The following is an 18294-nucleotide window of genomic DNA, read 5'->3' as shown; positions in this document are numbered from 1 at the left end:
CTTTTTTATGTTGAGATATGTTCTCTCTATACCCACTTTGTTGAGAGTTTTTATCATAAATGGATGTTGAATTTTGTCAAATGTTTTTTCTGCATCTCTTGAGATGATCATATGATATTTATCTTTCATTTTGTTAATGTGGTGTATCACATTGATTGATTAGTGGATGTTGAACCACCTTGCATCCGTGTAATAAAATCCCATCTAATCATGGCATATGATCCCTTTAATATTTTGTTGAATTCAGTTTGCTAATATTTTGTTGAGAATTTTTGCATCTATGTTCATCAGGGATAGTGGCCTGTAAATTTTTTTTTTTTTTTTTTTTGTGGTGTCCTTGTCTGATTTTGCTATCAGGGTGATGCTGCCCTTATAAAATGAATTTGGAATGTTCCTTCCTCTTCTATTTTTTGGAAGAATTTGAGAAGGATTGGTATTAATTCTTCCTGAATGTTTGGTAGAATTCAATAGTAAAGCCATCTGGTCCTAGACTTTTATTTGTTGGGAAGCTAAACTTCTTTTTTCTTATGTAAAAAAAGAAACTCTAGAGTGAAATAAAGGGAACTGGGTGTTCCAGGTTAGAAGGAGGCAGTAAGTATAAAGGACACCACACTGAGAAGGTGACATGTGAGCAAAGAATTGAGGTGAGGGTATTGGCTAAATAATTGTCTGGGGTGAGAATATTATATTCCAAAGAGAAAGAGCTAGCACAAATGCACAAGGTGAGATGGCACCTGCCTGCTCATATTAGAGGAATAGTGAGGAGGGTTGCTGGAGCACAATGAATGAATCTGAGTAGCCACTGATGTGGCCTGAGAGGAATGGTAGCCAGGTCATGCTAGGATTTGAGAAGTGTGACTTTTGCTGTGAGTAAAATCAGGGGCGATTGCATGGTTTAATCACAGAAGGGACATTTGAATATGTGATTTACATGCAGGTTTTTCAAAGTTTGGATTTAAAGCATACCATTCATGGGCTCTGAAAAAATACTAGGGGCTATAATTCAGCAAGAAGAATTAGTTCAAGAGGAAGGGAGGGAATGCAATGGTGAGTAAAATCTAGAACTAAATTAGTACTAATTAAGGAAATGTTTTAAAACAATTATCTGGTATTAGAATTCCAGATGATTTCAATATGGAGAAGAGGCAGCAGGTGGTGGGGGGGAATAGAGAGGTATAAAAAAGCACATTATGTTTCTTGCCCAGTCTTAGCAGGGGGAGATATAGAAAAGGACCTTCTTAGAAAAAAATGTATGTGACTTAAACATTTAAAGCTTAAAATTAAAGAGTGAAAGTTAAAGGGTAAATCATTAAAATAATATGGAATATATAACTTTCTAACTAGTAGAAGAAAAAACTGGAATTTATTCAACAAAAAGCAAGAGAAAGGTACGTGGGTGGTAGTACTGGTTTAAGAAACTGATAACTTGGAAAGAAAAAGCGGCATCAGATAGCAAGAGTATATTCAACATAGACTTACCATTTGACCCAGTAAAACCCACTGCTAGGTATCCATCCACCTGGGAGAACGGAAAACACATTATCTGTACAAAACTGTACACAAATGTTTATGGCAGCATTACTCATAGTAGCCAAAAGGTGGAAATAATCCTAATGTCCACTGACAGATGAATGTATAAACAAAATATGGTATATCTATTCATTGGAATATTATTAATCCATAGCAAGGAATAAAGTGCTTATATGTGCTTTGTATGGCTGAATCATACAAACATGATACATGAAAGAAGGCAGTCACAAAAGACCACATTTTACATGATTCCATTTATATGAAATGCTCAGAATAACCAAATCTATAGATACATAAAGTGGTCTAGAGGTTGCTTGTAGCAGGGAACATGGGGATGGTAGGTAAGTGATAGCTAAAGGGTAGAACTACAGAGAGAAACTGGCAAATCCATGATAATGACAGAATGACTAATTTCTCTGTGAGTTTTCTTATTGTTGGTTGTGGTGGGTTCCTCTTCATCTTTCATAGAGCCTGGCACATGAGTGGGCATTTTGCTAATTCATTCATCAAATGTTGATGGGCATTGGTGACCCAACAGAGAATGAGATGAACCCAGGTCTGCCCTCACAGAGCACCAGATGGCTGCAGTCACTTGGGAAATTCTCTGACTTGAGAACCCTGGGGAAACATGTTAAGTCAGAATGGACCTCCAATGCACAGGGTGTGCATTAAGCAGAAAGAAAACCATTTTAATTATGTATTTAATGCTGGTGAAATACAATGAATTATCTTTATTATCGTTAGAAAAGCTACAGTATACTTCCTATCTTTTGTTTCACATTACTTGAAATATAGACGTCCTCACAATTACTTGCAAAATGTTTAAAAACAAGAGCTGCAATGTAATCACTGGAGGAACAAAGCCAATGAAGACTTTCCAAGTTGGATTGGAGCTGTACTTGGCCAAGATTTATCTATTTATGTGTGCATGTGGTATATGTATATATTTTTTCTTTTTTTTTTCACTGCATTGTTTTTTATTTATTTTTCCAGCTTTATTGTGACATTATTGATATACAACATATATAAGTTTAAAGCTTACAGTGTGAGTAGTACTTTTGGGGAGTCCTCAGCAGGCTGAGCTTTACACATGGGTTTTGTCTCTCTTCCATGGACAAAGTTTTTGCAGTTGATCAGTACTGTGCCACTTACCAGCTATGTGATCTCAGGCACTGACATTCAATATTTCTGAATATTCTAAGACAAAATCCAACTGAGATGCCCTTACTGTCAATTTTAGATTCTCAACTAAGAAACACTGCCCTCCTGTAGGACCTCTGGAACCTCCTGCTCAGAGGTGTTTGCAACATTGATATTCAGGACTTAAGATATCTTCATTGGCCAGGATTCTCAGAAGACAATATGGAAGATCTTCAGTAGCTAAAAGGAAGAGAATGATCATCAATGGCAAAAGGCAGCAGCAGGAGCATCCCGCAGAGCCAGCTTCATGCTCAGGAGAGAACACTATGCCTTCTCCTCAAGGTTTTGGCAGTAAGCCATATAAATCTTTTCTTCCAACTTCTTATTCTCCCAAAGAGAGCAACTTAAATGAGACTGAAGACATGCTAAACATTAAAGAATTTTGGCAGAATGTGGCTGATCATTCAAAAGTGAGTGGAGAGAACCATGAGTGATACCAGTCCATTCAGTTAGGTGATGCCAGCAGCAGGGACACTCAGAAAGAAGGGCTTTTCCAGCACTTTTGTCAAGTGGTCCAGAAAGAAGGTGATCAAGAGAGGCCTTCAGACAGTGTTACTGTTTCTATCAACAAAGAATGCAGGGAATAGACAGCAGTCATAGGTCATCAGTGGCAGGATCTCAGCCTTGTGGTGGAAATGACTCACCTCTCTGCCAAGTTGGTTCTCACATGAGCACTCCAGGAAATTAAAAATGATGGGTCCCCCATTTGCATTCTTTTTTTTATTTGACTTGCTTATTGTGATATTTGCTTTATTGAGGTGATCAGGAACCATCGCACAATATCTCCGAGGTATGCCCATATATGTAGAAACACACTGAATGATAAACAGCAAAATAAGTAAAATTCCTGGTTATTATCCCACACCTGATGCCATTTTGATCTCCACATGTAATAATTTTCTTCAGATTTCAGTGTATTCTCCCTTTTTTGTATTTTTAAAATTTTTATTATTTTTTATTATGTTCAATTAGCCAACATATAGTACATCATTAGTTTTTGATGTATTGCATTCTTGTCAAACAGTCTAAGGATAGACCCATGTTTCATGGGTTTCTCAAAATACATCTTATATACCCCTAGAAGATGCTTTGGCACTGGTGGCTAAAGAATACAGATTTTTCACTAAATGGGAGCAGTGGAAATGTGCTGAATTTCTCTGTGTGCTGGAGATCTGGTGGACAACTTCTAGGCTTAAGAGTGCCTTACCAGTTATTCTGTCCCTTCTGGAATCCAGCACCTTCTCTTTCTGTTGACTGAGAGAAAGCATTTGTACAGAAATGAATCGAACCTGTTCATTGACTACCTGAAGACCAAGAAAGGGCAACTAGAAGGCTTTGAGACACTGGAGTCTTTGTCTAACAGTGATCACAACTCATTTTTAAAAATTTTTTATTGTTATGTTAATCACCATACATTAATTACATCATTAGCTTTTGATGTAGTGTTCCATGATTCCTTGTTTGTGCATAACTCCCAGTGCTCCATGCAGAATGTGCCCTCTTTAATACCCATCACCAGGCTAACCCATCCCCCCACCCCCCTCCCCTCTAGAACCCTTAGTTTGTTTTTCAGAGTCCCTCGTCTCTCATGGTTCGTCTCCCCCTCTGACTTACTCCCCTTCATTCTTCCCCTCCTGCTATCTTCTGCTTCTTTTTTTTCTTAACATATATTGCATTATTTGTTTCAGAGGTACAGATCTGTGATTCAACAGTCTTGCGCAATTCACAGTGCTCACCATAGCACATACCCTACCCAATGTCTATCACCCAGCCACCCCATCCCTCCCACCCCCCACCACTCGAAACATCGCCAAAGGCAAGGAAGCAAGGGCAAAAATGAACTATTGGGATTTCATCGAGATAAAAAGGTTTTGCACAGCAAAAGAAACAGTCCACAAAACCAAAAGACAACCAACAGAATGGGAGAAAATATTTGCAAATGGCATATCAGATAAAGCGCTAGTATCCAAAATCTATAAAGAACTTCTCAAACTCAACACCCAAAGAACAAATAATCCAATCAAGAAATGGGCAGAAGACATGAACAGACATTTTTCCAAAGAAGACATCCAAATGGCCAACAGACACATGAAAAAGTGCTCAACATCGCTCGGCATCAGGGAAATCCAAAGCAGATCACAACTCATTTTAAGGCAGAAGTACCCCCATTGTGGGCAAGCCACCTCCACTTCTTCCAACCCCTGGAAAGTGGTTCTTCTCAGGCCTTCAACAACAACCATTCCTGCCAAATCCCCATTGTTAGGGGACAGACCAGGAGGGGCTCTCCTTCCACAACAGGATTGATCAACCCAAAGGTCTGTTTCCTTCTCCCCTGCTTCCAGCAGCCCTCTCCAAGAGAGCTGTTTCTTTGGGATGCCCCCATCCCAAACATGCCAAGCATCCACTACTTGGTGAGAAACCAGGCCTTTTAGCACCCACTGCCAGTTCTTCAGTCAGTGCTGCACAGCAGACAGCTCAACCCATATGTTTGCTGAACTAAGGAAATCTCCATTGAGCCAGGAGAACAAGGTGGCTGGCTGCTGCCCAGATGGCGGTTTCACCCTCAAGGATTAAGGCTACTGTCTGACCTGTAGCAGTAATGTCCAGGCAGTGGGTACCAATGTGCTTCCCTTCTGTCTGATACATGGTCCTGTGGAAATGTTTCTCATGATTGGAGTCTCTTTGTGCCAAACCAGAGATTTGTGGAAGATCATTGTGTAGATACTGGATCTTGAAGTTGTTTGATTATATACATATTAAAATACAATAAAAATTTCTACCTTTTACATTACTGGTTGCCACTTTTTAAGACTTTTTATTTTGAAATAATTTTAGATTTACAGAAAATTCCCAAAGATAGAACAAGGAATTCCCTTTATGCAGCTTTCCCTAATGTTAAGATCTTATATAACGATAGGAAATTAGCATTAGTACAATAATATTAACTATATCATAGACTTAATTCGTATTTTACCAGGTTTTCTGCTAATGTCATTTTTCTGTTTCAGGAACTATTCTGGGTACCATATTGCATTTAGACTCCTTTTAACTATATTATATTCCAGTGTTTTTATTATGAAACATTTTAAATATATAGAAGATTTGAATGAGTACAATGAACACCCATATATTCTGCATCAACAATTGTTAACATTCTGTCGTTTTTTAAGTTGTACCATATATCTGTTTAAATAAAATATTTTCCTCAACCAAGAAAGTAAGTTGCAGAGCTCATGACATCCCACCTTTAAATACTTTAGCCTTTAGCATTGATCTCCTAAGAATGGGAACATTCTCCTATATAATTATGATCTGTTATCACACCTTAAAAATTAATAATTCTATAATATCTAATATCTGGTTCCCTGATTTGAATTTTCCCATTTGTTCCCCAAAGAGCTTTCATAGCCTTTTTTAAAAAACAGGATTTAATTAAAGTTTGTGCATTGCATTTTTAAAAAAATAATCTCCCTATTTTTTTTTTTTATTAAGTAGGCTCTACATCCAGCATAGGGCTTGAACTCACAACCCCAAGATCAATAGTTACATGCTCTATTGCTTGAGCCAGCTAGGCTCCCACATTTGGTTTTTATGGGTGCTTAGTTTCTTCTAATCTAGAACAGTCTTCCTACCTCTTTCTTCCCCTAGGGATACTGATTTCGAATCTAAGCCACTTGTAGAATATCCTACATTCTGGATTTGTCTGATTATTTCTTCATGTCACTTAACTGTTCTATTTCCTGTATTTTCTGTATCCTGGAAATTTGTTCTAGAGGCTTGATTAGATTCAAGTCCTACATTTTGGCAAAGATATTTCATAGGTGGTGCTAATTCTTATTGCATTGTATCACAAGGCACGCAACAGTTGTCCTGCTGGGAATGCTGCTATGCCTGGTCCCTTAGGTGAGGTGGTGACTGCCATGGAACAGGTAGGTTTTTCCCTTGAGGCATGATACTTTGGCATCAAGCAAATATCCTATTCCCCAGCAACTTTTTCCTAATTGTTTCAGTGTCCATTGATGTTTCTTGACTGATTCAATTATTATATTGGATCTTCCCTTCTTTTAGTTAAAGTATAACATCTTAAGTGTTCAGTTTACTGGGTTTTAAAAATTGTACAGGGCCAGATAACCAGCACCCAAAGCAAGGTATATATATTTCCATCACTTCAGAACATCCCTGGCACCCCCCTATCTCTCCCCAGCCCTTTCTGACTTCTTTTACCTTAGTTTTGTCTGTTCTTATAGTTTATGTAAATGAATCATGTAGACTTATTGTGGCGATCATTTCACAGTGTATACAAATACTGAATTATTATGTTATACACGTGAAACAAACATAATGTTGTATTTCAATTATACCCCAACAAAAAATAAATTAAAAATAATTTTTATGGACATGCAAAAAGATAAAGTGTACAATGTGATGACTTGATACACATATCTATTGTGAAATAACTATGTTTGGTATATATATATATTTTTAAAGATTTTACTTATTTATTTGACAGAGAGAGACATAGCGAGAGAGGGAAACACAAGCAGAGGGAGTGGGAGAGGGAGAAGCAGGCTTCCCATGGAGCAGGGAGCCTGATATGGGGCTCGATCCCAGGACCCTGCGATCATGACCTGAGCCGAAGGCAGACGCTTAACGACTGAGCCACCCAGGCACCCCAGTTTGGTATATTTTGATTTCTGCTTTGAAATGTGAATTCAGATGTCTGTAGGCTTAGTCCTGACTCTGTCTCTGATTTAATTTCTGTGACTTTGCAAAAGTGATTTAATCACTCCTAGATGCTGAAGGCTGTATCAACTTTAAATACTTTTCATATCAAGTTGGCATCCCTTCAAAAAGAGAAAATGCAAGAAAGCACTTTAGATTAAAACAAGTTAATTATTTTTTATTACACCTAGCCCAAAGTTTAAATGTGACCATGAAAATGAATCCTAGCCTATCTAGTCTTTCTTTAGGGAGTCTGCCAAGTATTTATACAATGATTTGTGTCCACATTGGATTTTGGGTCTTTCTGCCCCTCCTCCTATTGATGGGAAGACTCCCAGCATAACCTGTTGAGGGGCAATTGAGTATTTGCCATGTCTGTTCCATCTGACTGCACCTCTCTGGCCTTGGTTATCTGGACATTGAGTAAAGTGTCTGACCCAAGGGAAGTCCAACTATACACTAGTCAATGATCAAGTGGCCTGATTTGATAGCTTCAGTACAGCCAATCACATTCCTCTTTAGGAAATGTGGAGTTAGCCACATTATACATTTTATCTGGGAAGTGAGCCCAGGAGGCACTAGACAGGGGCCTGGAGAAGTGAGAGAGGAGAGGAGGGAGACAAAGCAGTGTGTCATCAAGCCTGTGATCACTGTGAGTACCTGCAGCTTACTTGTGCTGGGAAACCAGAGGGATAGTGCAGAACATGGTGATGGCTGATTTTATGTGTTAATTTGGCTAGGCCACCATATCCAGATATTTAATCAAACATTATTTAGGATGTTTCTGCCAAGGTATTTTTTTTTAGATACCTTAGTATCTTAGGTGAGATGAGACTAACATTTAATCCTCACAGCTTTCCCAACCCACTTCTAAAATAGAACAGCAGCTCACAGGACAGTTGCAGAAAGAAATGATATAATACATGCAAAACTGATGCACAGTATTTAGTACATACAGCACACTCCATAAATGATAGCTGCTATTATCAGCTATTAGAACTTTTGAACTCTTCTTTCCGAGTATGGTCCCCAGAGCAGATGTTGGAACACTGAGTACTCATTGCTCTCTGTTTTTCAGCATTCCTCCCAGTGACATGGAAACACAGACACAAGGCAAGACTGGATATAGCACAAACATGGCCACCGAGGAGCCCTGCCCTTACATTTGGGCAGTTCTTCTGTCAGTTAAAGGGGATTCCCATCAAATTCAATCCTTTCCAACTGCCTTCAGCCTTGCTGTTTCTATGGCCAGTAAACATAAATGAAAGATCATATACTTTTTGTTGAAAGTAGATGACTATGTGACTAGGAAAAAGAAACAGAATCAAGAAGTGAAAATAAATTGGGGAGAGTGATGTGACCAGCATTTGCATCAGGGTTATATGAGCTAAAGACCTGAAAGCTTCTGTGCCTGTACCTGTCTGTGTGAAACTGCCACACAAGAGAGCATTCAGTTCCCTTCCTCAGGCACAGGATGGGGTTTCCATGTTTACCTGCTGGAGAGTGTAAAAATCTCTGCCACAACATAGTAAATGAATGGAGTATGGCACCAGCATTTCAGAAGGTGAATTGCGGGACCCTAAACATGTTTTAAAACTGCCTTTTGAAAAAGAGAAAACAGCATTTATTGTTCCAGGAAATTGGGAGCATCATTTCATTCTCAACACCCTTCCCACACCCAACAGTTCTCAGCTCTGGGTTATTTCATAACTGTACTATGTGTCCCTTTTGGAACCGACCTGGTTTGTCCTCAGCTGCATGTGTGCCAGGATCTACACGGTGAGGCTAACTGAACACTAATACACTTGGCTCTGGATGGATGTTTGCTGACAAGTGTAAAGGAGGCTAACTTGAGGGAATTCCCCTTTCTTTTCTTGAGTCAACATAGGGTTTGTGTGAATGGAGGGCAGATAAAGCCCTCAGTACTACTCACAGCATAAGTCATTAGACCCACAGGCAGCTTGTCATAGCTGATATCAAATGAGAACAGCAAAAAAAAAAATTAAAACTCAAGTACACAAACCTATTTGGAAAACTCTTACAACTAAAGTGCTTTTTTTTTTTAATTTTGAAGGAGAAATAAATTCCAAGACATTATGGACTTTTAGAAATTCCCACCTGGGACTTCAATGCAGATAAACAGAATCTGACTGAAAATTAATGCTCTTGATGGAAACATTTATTCTTATCCTACATATTTTAGATAACTTGGTTTGTAGCACACTCCGTGTTTAGTAGGCAACAATTTAAGTAGTAATAACATAAATTATCCACCCCACTGACAATGCACAGTTTTGACAGTGCTCAGAGTTGCTACTCACACTATTTTGAATTTCATAAATGCCTCCAAATATATTGGAAAACATCATGACTTTTCATCTATGGAAAAATCAAAATGCCAGGCAAGCACTTCATGACTTCTCTGAATTACAGATTGCCTTCTGATTTCAGCCATGTGTGCAATGAAGTCCCACTCTCTATAGTATAATTACTAAAAGCCAGTCAACTTGTTTTGTGTTAGAGAATTTAAGCCAAATGTTGAAAACTACAGAGGGAAAGATCAACCTGTGTATTGGTTGCACTTATATGATCTGATTATTCCCTCTCCAGACTTCTCTAGGAAAATGGAGAGGGAAAAGATTGGTAGTCATTTAATCACACAAACATCCCTCTGGGTGGGTAGTAGTATTTCCATTTTGTGATGAGAAAGTAGTTTCAGAGAGGCTAAATATCTTTCCTAAAATCACTCAGCAATTAACTAACAAAGGCAGGATTCAAACCCAGATTTCTTTTTTTTGCAAAAACCCATGATTTTTTCACTCCCTACCTGTGCTACCTCTCTGCAGTACACACCCAACTATTCGAGCACTTCTGCTCTTCAAAGCAAAGATGTAGGTTATGACTTCCTGGGAGATGTTGCTGTGGTCTAACTCTGAGCAAATGACAGATTTGGCAATCCATAGCTTAGCTCGGTTAATAAAAAGTACTGTCAGAAGAAGGAAATGCAGGTTAACTAGACATTATGGAACAGAAATAAAGTCCTTCATATTGTAAATCTTGTTTCCAACTGTATTTTGAAGTCATTTCTATGGATCTCTGGGAAGGCCTCATGTTTTGAGGGCAGGCTTATCCAAAGAGAACCTACATGTGGTTTCCTCCAGTTAGGAATAAGAAAGCCTACTGACTGGTCGGGAGAATCCAGTGGTCACAGCAGATGCTGTTGACTGCTGGTTTGGCATCCACTCACTCTTCCTGTGTTCCCAAATAACTCCTGATGTTCATACATACCGGGTTTCAGAGGAGCTGACCCCCAGGTGTGGGTTTGATTTGTGTGATCAGAGAACTATTCTCTTGTAGGTAACTGGATTGGGCAAAGTTGGATGACACAAAGAATATGAGAAATAGGTGCTGAGTTTTTTTTTTTAATTGAAATACTGTTGATATACAACATTGTATTAGTTTCAGTTGCACAACATAATGATTTGACAACTATATACATTACAAAATGCTTACCATCTGTCACATATAAAGTTATTACAATAATATTGACTATATTCCCTATGCTGCACTTTTCATCCCTGTGACTTATTTATTTTATTACTGGAAGTTTGTACCTCTTAATACCTTCCACCTATGTTACCCATCCCCCAGCCCACTTCCCCACTGACAACCCCTAGTTTGTTCTCTGTACTTATGACTCTATTTCTGTTTTTCTTTTTGTTTTTTACATTGCACATATAAGTGAAATCAGATGGTGTTTGTCTTTCTCCAACTGACTTATTTCACTTACCATAATAGTCTCTAGGTCCATCCATGTTGTCACAAATGGCAAGATCTCATTCTTTTTTATGGCTGAATAATATTCCATTATATATATGTATTCCATTATATATATATTCCATTTTATATATATATATATTCTTCTATAAATGTACACTTAGGTTGCTTCCTTATCTTGGCTATTGAAAATAATGTTGCAATACACATAGTGTTGCATATATCTTTTTTAATTAGTGTTTTCATTTTCTTTGGGTAAGTACCCAGAAGTGGAATTACTGGATCATATGGTATTTCTATTTTTATTTTTGGAGGAATCTTCATATGGTTTTACATACTGGCTGCACCAATTTACATTCCCATCAATAGTGTAGGAGTGTTCCCTTTTCTTTTTTTTTTCCAAATTTGTATTTAAATTCTAGTTAGTTAAAATATAGTGTAATATTGGTTTCAGGAGTAGAATTTAGTGATTCATCACTTACATATAATACCAGTATTCATCATAACAAGCACCCTCCTTAATATCCATCACCCATTTAGCCCACCTCCCTCCCTCCATCAAACCTCATTTGTTCTCTATCATTAAGAGTCTCTTACGGTTTGGGGCACCCAGGTGGCTCAGTCGGTTAAGTATCTGCCTTTGGTTCGGGTCATGATCCCAGGGTCCTGGGATCGAGCCCTAATTTGGGCTCCTTGCTTAGCAGGGAGACTGCTTCTCCCTCTGCCTTCTGCTCCCCTTGCTTGTGGGCATGCTCTCTCTCTCTGTCAAATAAATAATCTTAAAAAAAAAGAGTCTCTTATGGTTTGTTTCCCTCTCTGTTTTTTTCCCTCCTTCCTTTAATGTTCATCTGTTTTGTATCTTAAATTCCACATATAAGTGAAATCCTTTGGTATTTGTCTTTCTCTAACTAACTTATTTGGCTTAGCATAATACATTCTAGCTCTGTCCATATCCTTGCAAATGGCAAGATTTCATTCTTTTTGATGGCTGAGTATTATTCCATTGTGTATGTATATATTTATATATATTCATCATCAGTCTTCTTATTCATTCATCAGTCAGTGGACATTTGGGCTTTTTCCATAATTTGGCTACTGTGGACATTGCTGCTATAAACATTGGCGTGCATGTGCCCCTTCAAATCACTCTTTGTATCCTTTGGATAAACATGTAGTAGTCTGGTAGAATTCCCCTGAGAAACCATCTGGCCCTGGACTTTTGTTTGTTGGGAGATTTTTGATTACTGATTCAATTTCTTTGCTGGCTATGGGTCTATTCAAATTTTCTATTTCATCCTGTTTCAGATTTGGTAGTTGTATGTTTCTAGGAATTCATCCATTTCTTCCAGATTGCCCAGTTTTTTGGCATATAATTTTTCATAATATTCTTTTATAATTGTTTGTATTTCTATGGTGTTGGTTATGATCTCTCCCTTTCATTTGTGATTTTATTTATTTGGGTCTTTTCGATTTTCTTTTTGATATGTCTGGCTAGGGATATATCAATTTTATTAATTCTTTCAAAGAACCAGCTCTTAGTTTCATTGATTTGTTCTCCTGGGTTTTTTGTTTTGTTTTGTTTTGTTTTGTTTTGTTTCTATATAGCTTATTTCTTTTCTTTTTTTTTTTTTAAAGATTTTATTTATTTATTTGACTGAGAGAAACACAGCGAGAGGAGGGAACACAAGCAGGGGGGTGGGAGAGGGAGAAGAAGGCTTCCCAAAGAGCAGGAAACCCAACACGGGCCTTGATCCCAGGACCCTGGGATCATGACCTGAGCCGAAGGCAGATGCTTAACAACTGAGCCACCCAGGCGCCCCTAAGCAGCTTATTTCTGCTCTCATCTTTATTATTTCCTTTCTTCTGCTGGCTTTAGGCTTTATTTGCTGTTTCTTTTCTAGGTCCTTTAAGTGTAAGGTTAGGCTGTGTAATTAAAACTTCTCTTTTTTCTTGAGAAAGGCCCATATTCCTATATACTTCCTTCTTAAGACCACCTTTGCTGCATCCCAAAGGTTCTGGACTATTGTGTTTTCATTTTTATTTGCTTCCATGTATTTTTAAATTTCTTCTTTAATTTCCTGGTTTACCTATTCATTTTTTAGTAGGCTATTCTTTAACTTCCATGTATTTGTGGTCTTTCCAAATTTTTCCTTCTGGTTGACTTCAAGTTTCATAGCGTTGTGGTCTGAAAATATGCACAGTATGATCTCAATCCTTTTGTACTTGTTGAGACCTGATTTGTGACCCTGTATGTGATCTATTCTGGAGAATGTTCCATGTGCACTTGAAAAGAATGTGTGTTCTGCTGCTTTGGATGAAATGTACTGAATATATCTATTAAGTCCATCTGGTCCAGTGTGTCATTCAAAGCTATTGTTTTCCCTGTTGATTTTCTGTTTAGATGATCTGTCCATTGCTGTAAGTGGGGTGTTAAAGTTCCCTACTATTGTTGTGTTTTTATCAATGAGTTTCTTTATGTTTGTTATTAACTGAGTTACACACTTGGGTCCTCCCAAGTAGGGGGCATAAATATTTACAATTGTTAGATCTTCTTGTTGGATATACCCCTTAGTTATGATATAGCACCCTCCTTCATCTCTCTTACTCTGTCTTTGTTTTAAAATCTAGCCATAAGTATGGCTACTCTGTTTTTTTTTTTGACATCCATTAGCATGATAGATGGTTCTCCATCCCTTTACTTTCAATTTGCAAGTGTTTTTAGGTCTAAAATGAGTCTCTTATAAGCACATATAGATGGGTCTTGTTTTTTTTTTTTTATCTATTCTCATACCCTGTGTCTTTTGATTGTAGCATGTAGTCCATTTATATTCAGAGTAATTATTGCTAGATAAGAATTTAGTGCCATTGTAAAATTTTCATTGATTCTGGAGATTGTCTCCATTCCTTTCTAGTCTTTGTTGCTTTTTGTCTTTCTTTCCCACTCAAAGAGTCCCCTTAAATATTTCTTGCAGGGCTGGCTTAGTGATCATGAACTCCTTTAGTTTTGTTTGTCTGGGAAACTTTTTCTCTCCTATTCTGAATGGTAGCCTTGCTAGATAAAGTATTCTTGGCTACAGATTTTTCCCCTTCACCTTGACTATATCATGCCACTCTCTTCTGGCTTGCAAAGTTTCTGTTGAAAAATCTGCTGGACTTAAGTGTTTCTCTTGTAAGTTACTGACTTCATTTGTCTTGCTGCTTTTAAGATTTTTTTCTTTATCACTATATTGTGAAGTTAGTTACAATATATCTTGGTGTGGACCTGCTTTTGTTGATTTTGTTGGGGTTTTTCTGTGCCTCTTGGATCTGGATGTCTGTTTCTTTGCCCAGATTAGGGAATATTTCACTGTTAATTCTTCAAATAAATTTTCTGCCCCCTTTCCTTTCTCCTTCAGGATCTCCTATAATATGCTATTATGTTTGATGGAGTCCTAAGTCTATTCTCATTTTGCAAATTATTTTCTCTCTCTTTTGTTCAGCTTGAATACTTTCCATTACTCAGTTTTCTAGGACAGTAATTCATTCCTCTGCTGCTTCCATCCTGCTATTCATTTCATTAAGCTTATTTATCTCTGCAATGTTATTCCTTATCTCTGTGTTAAGGGTCTCACTCAGGTCTTCAACTCTTTTCTCAAATCCAGTGAGGATTCTTATGATCATTGCTTTAAGTTCTCTATTAGGCATGTTACTTAGATGTCTGGCTGTGGCCTTATCCTGTTCTTTCATTTGGGATAAATTTCTATCTCTTCATTTTGTCTGTCTCTCTGTGTCTGTTTCTGTGTGTTAAGAAAATCACCTGTGTCTTCTGCTCTTGAAGTAGTGACTTTATGAAGAAGAGTGCCCTGTAGTGCAGCTTCCCTGTTCACCAGAACTTCAGGGGAGCATCCTGTGTGTGCTGCTTACACCCTGTTTACACTTTTCCTTTCAGTGCAGTCATCTGCACTCTGCCTGTTGTGTGCTGTGTTTGCTCTCTGTGTTGTTAGTGGGACCCAGGCAAGCCAGTTCTGAGGGGGTGTGCCCACCAGGGAACTTGGAAGTGAGGCCACAGTGTTAGTAAAATTTGTGCTGGGCTGCACAGATGTGATATTCCTCCAAGCACTGTGGTGGTTGGGGGCTGTGTGTCAGGGCTGTCGGGAGCATGAGGCTGGGCCAGGCTCGACCTGGTGTGTGATGGTGGCTGGGGGTGTGCTTCTGGGTGCAGTGTGATGGCTGGGCCCTGAGCCACAAGTGGGCCCAGCATGGTGGTTCTGCATGGTGCACAGCAGCTGTGCACACAGTGGCTTGTAGGGCCCACCTGTGGCTTTGACAAAATTTGCCCCCAGCCCAGGGCCAAGACTAGCTGGCTTGGAGTAGACTAGTCCTCAGGAGAACTTGAGGGTGTGGTGCACTACTAGTGGGTTAGGTAGCAAGTGTCTGTGCAGTCCCACCTCTCACAGTGGCTCTGTTTATGCTGAGCAGCAGCAGAGGAAAATGGCACCTGCCACCTCCCTCATTTTTGGAGAAGTACCCCAACATGCTCCAAAATCAGTATAAACAGATCTGTCTCCCATTTGCCCCTGACTTTGTGTAAATTGCCATTTTTATGTTGCTTCTCCATGTAGGCTGCTGTCTCTCTAAAGGTGGTGGACAAAGCTATCACTCACCCTCCCTCCTCACCCAGTGCTCAGTCAGCAGACTTTTAAAGCTCCAGGCTCTAAGTACCACTGGTTATATAAACTCATGGAATTTGGCCCCTCCGGTTTTTAAAGCTAAGCATTATTGGGATAAGTCTTCCCTGTGTGAGTTCCCTGGTGCAAGGGCCCATTTCTCTCCCCTCTCTAGATGCACATCTCCCTCCCTGCTGTGGGCAGCCTCCCTCTGCCTTTCTGACGTTCCTGACCTTTCAAATGCAGCTTCTTCTCTATATTTAGTTGTGGGATTTATCTGCCAGTCTTCAGATTGCTCTCCAGTTTGTTGACTTGGATATGGACAATATCCCTTTGAAAAAGTGGGATGGGATGAGCTCAGGGTCCTCCTACTCTGCCATCTTCCCAAGCTCCCCTAAAAAACTGCTTTTGTGGCATCCCAAGGATTTTGAACTGTTGTGTTTCCATTTTTATTTGTCTCCAGGTAACTTTTGATTTCTTCATTGACCCACTAGTAGTTTAGTAGCATGTTGTTTAACCTCCATGTGTTTGTGTTTTTTTTCCAGTTTTTTTCCTTGTAACTAATTGCTAGTTTCATACAATGAGGGGGACAAAAAGTCTGGATATGATTTTAGTTTTCTTAAATTTACTGAGACTTGTTTTGTGGCCCAACATATGATCTATTCTGGAGAATGTTCTCTGTGCACTTGAAAATAATGTATATTCTGTTGTTTTTGGATGGAATGTTCTGTATCTAGCTGTTAAGCCCATCTGGTCTAATGTGTTGTTCAAAGCCACAGTTTCCTTGTTGATTTTCTGTCTGGGTGATTTATCCATTGAAGTAATGGGGGTGTTAAAGTCCCCTACTATTATATTACTGTCAATTTCTCACTTTAGTTCTGTTAATATTTGCTTTATACATTTAGATGCTCCAGTGTTGGGTGCATAGTTATTTATAATTGTTATATCCTATAGTTGAATTGATTCTTTGATCATTATATAATGCCCTTATTTGTCTCTTGTTACAGACTTTGTTTTATAGTCAATTTTGTCTGATATAAGTATTGTTATCTCAGGACGTCTGGGTGGCTCAGATAGTTAAGCATCTGCCTTCAGCTCAGGTCATGATCTCCAGGTCCTGGGATCGAGTCCCATATTGGGCTCCCAGCTCAGCGGGGAGTCTGCTTCTCCCTCTCCCTCTGCCTCTCCCCCTGCTTGTGCTCTCTCTGTCTCTCTCTCTCTCTCAAATGAATAAATAAAATATTTTTGCCAAAAGTATCACTATCCCAGCCTTTTATTGTTGTTTCCATTCACACGGAATATCTATATTGTGAAAGGATGGAAAACATCCTTTCACCTTCAGTCTCTATATGTCTGTAGGTCTGAAGTGAATCGCTTGTAGGCAGCATATAGATAGGTCTTGTGTTTTTCTCCATTCTGTCACCCTATGTCTCTTGATTGGAGCACTTAGTCTATTTACAAAATAAATATTGATAGATATGTGCTTAGTGCCATTCTGTTAATTGTTTTCTGGTTGTTTTTGTAGTTATTCTGTTTCTTTCTTCTCATGCTATATTTTCCTTGTGATTTGATTACTTTTGTTAGTATTATACTTGGATTCCTTTCTTTTTTGTTTTTTGTGTATCTATTAAAGGTTTTGGTTTCTGGTTACCATGAAGTTTATATATAATATCCTATGTATTTAGCAGTCTATATTAAGTTGATGGTTGCTTAAGCTCAAACATATTCTAAAAGTACTACATTTTTACACTTTTCCACACATTTTATGTATATGATATCATATTTTACATTTTATTTTGCATATCCCTTAACTAGCTTTTGTAGATATGATTGATTTTACCACTTTTGTCTTTTAGTCTGCATACTAGCTTTATAAGTGATCTACTACCTTTAGTATATATTTGCTTTTGCCAGTGAAATTTTTTCCTTTTATAATTTTGTTACTTCTATTTATGGCTTTTTCTTATCTGCTTAAAATAATTCCTCTAATATTTCTTGTAAGACCAGTTTAGTGGTGATGAACTCCTTTAACTTGTGTTTGTCTGGGAAACCCTTTATCTCCTTCAGTTCTGATGATAACCTTGCCAGGTAGAGTATTTTAGGTTGAGGGGTTTTAAATATATCATGCCACTTTCTTCTGGCCTGCAAAATTTCTGCTGAAAAATCAGCTGATAACCTTAGAGGGATTTACCCTGTATGTAACTATTTGTTTTTCTCTTGCTGCTTTTAAGTTTCTTTATTTCTAACTTTTGATGTCTTAATTTTAAACTCTGAGAAATAGTTTATTTTACCTTTTATTACAAAGGCACAGAAGTCATCTGAGACCTCAGATATTAACCTACTGCATACTAATGTCACACAGCTAATGTACAACTTAATATGATTATTAAAGCTTACAGCGTGGTTTTCCAATTCATAA

At 38.3% G+C, this 18294-nt stretch overlaps 1 pseudogene; it reads left to right on the top strand.

Annotated features, from left to right (window-relative positions):
- The first annotated feature begins 1858 nt into the window (after window positions 1-1858).
- Window positions 1859-8545, top strand: LOC148165081 (nuclear receptor coactivator 5-like; annotated as a pseudogene).
- The last annotated feature ends 9749 nt before the right edge of the window (window positions 8546-18294 follow it).

Source organism: Eumetopias jubatus, unplaced genomic scaffold (genome assembly GCF_037043125.1).
Source record: "Eumetopias jubatus isolate StellerSeaLion01/CBP00866 unplaced genomic scaffold, mEumJub1_p1.0 scaffold_1, whole genome shotgun sequence".
NCBI lineage: Eukaryota > Metazoa > Chordata > Mammalia > Carnivora > Otariidae > Eumetopias > Eumetopias jubatus.
This window is presented reverse-complemented; position numbering and strand designations above follow the sequence as displayed.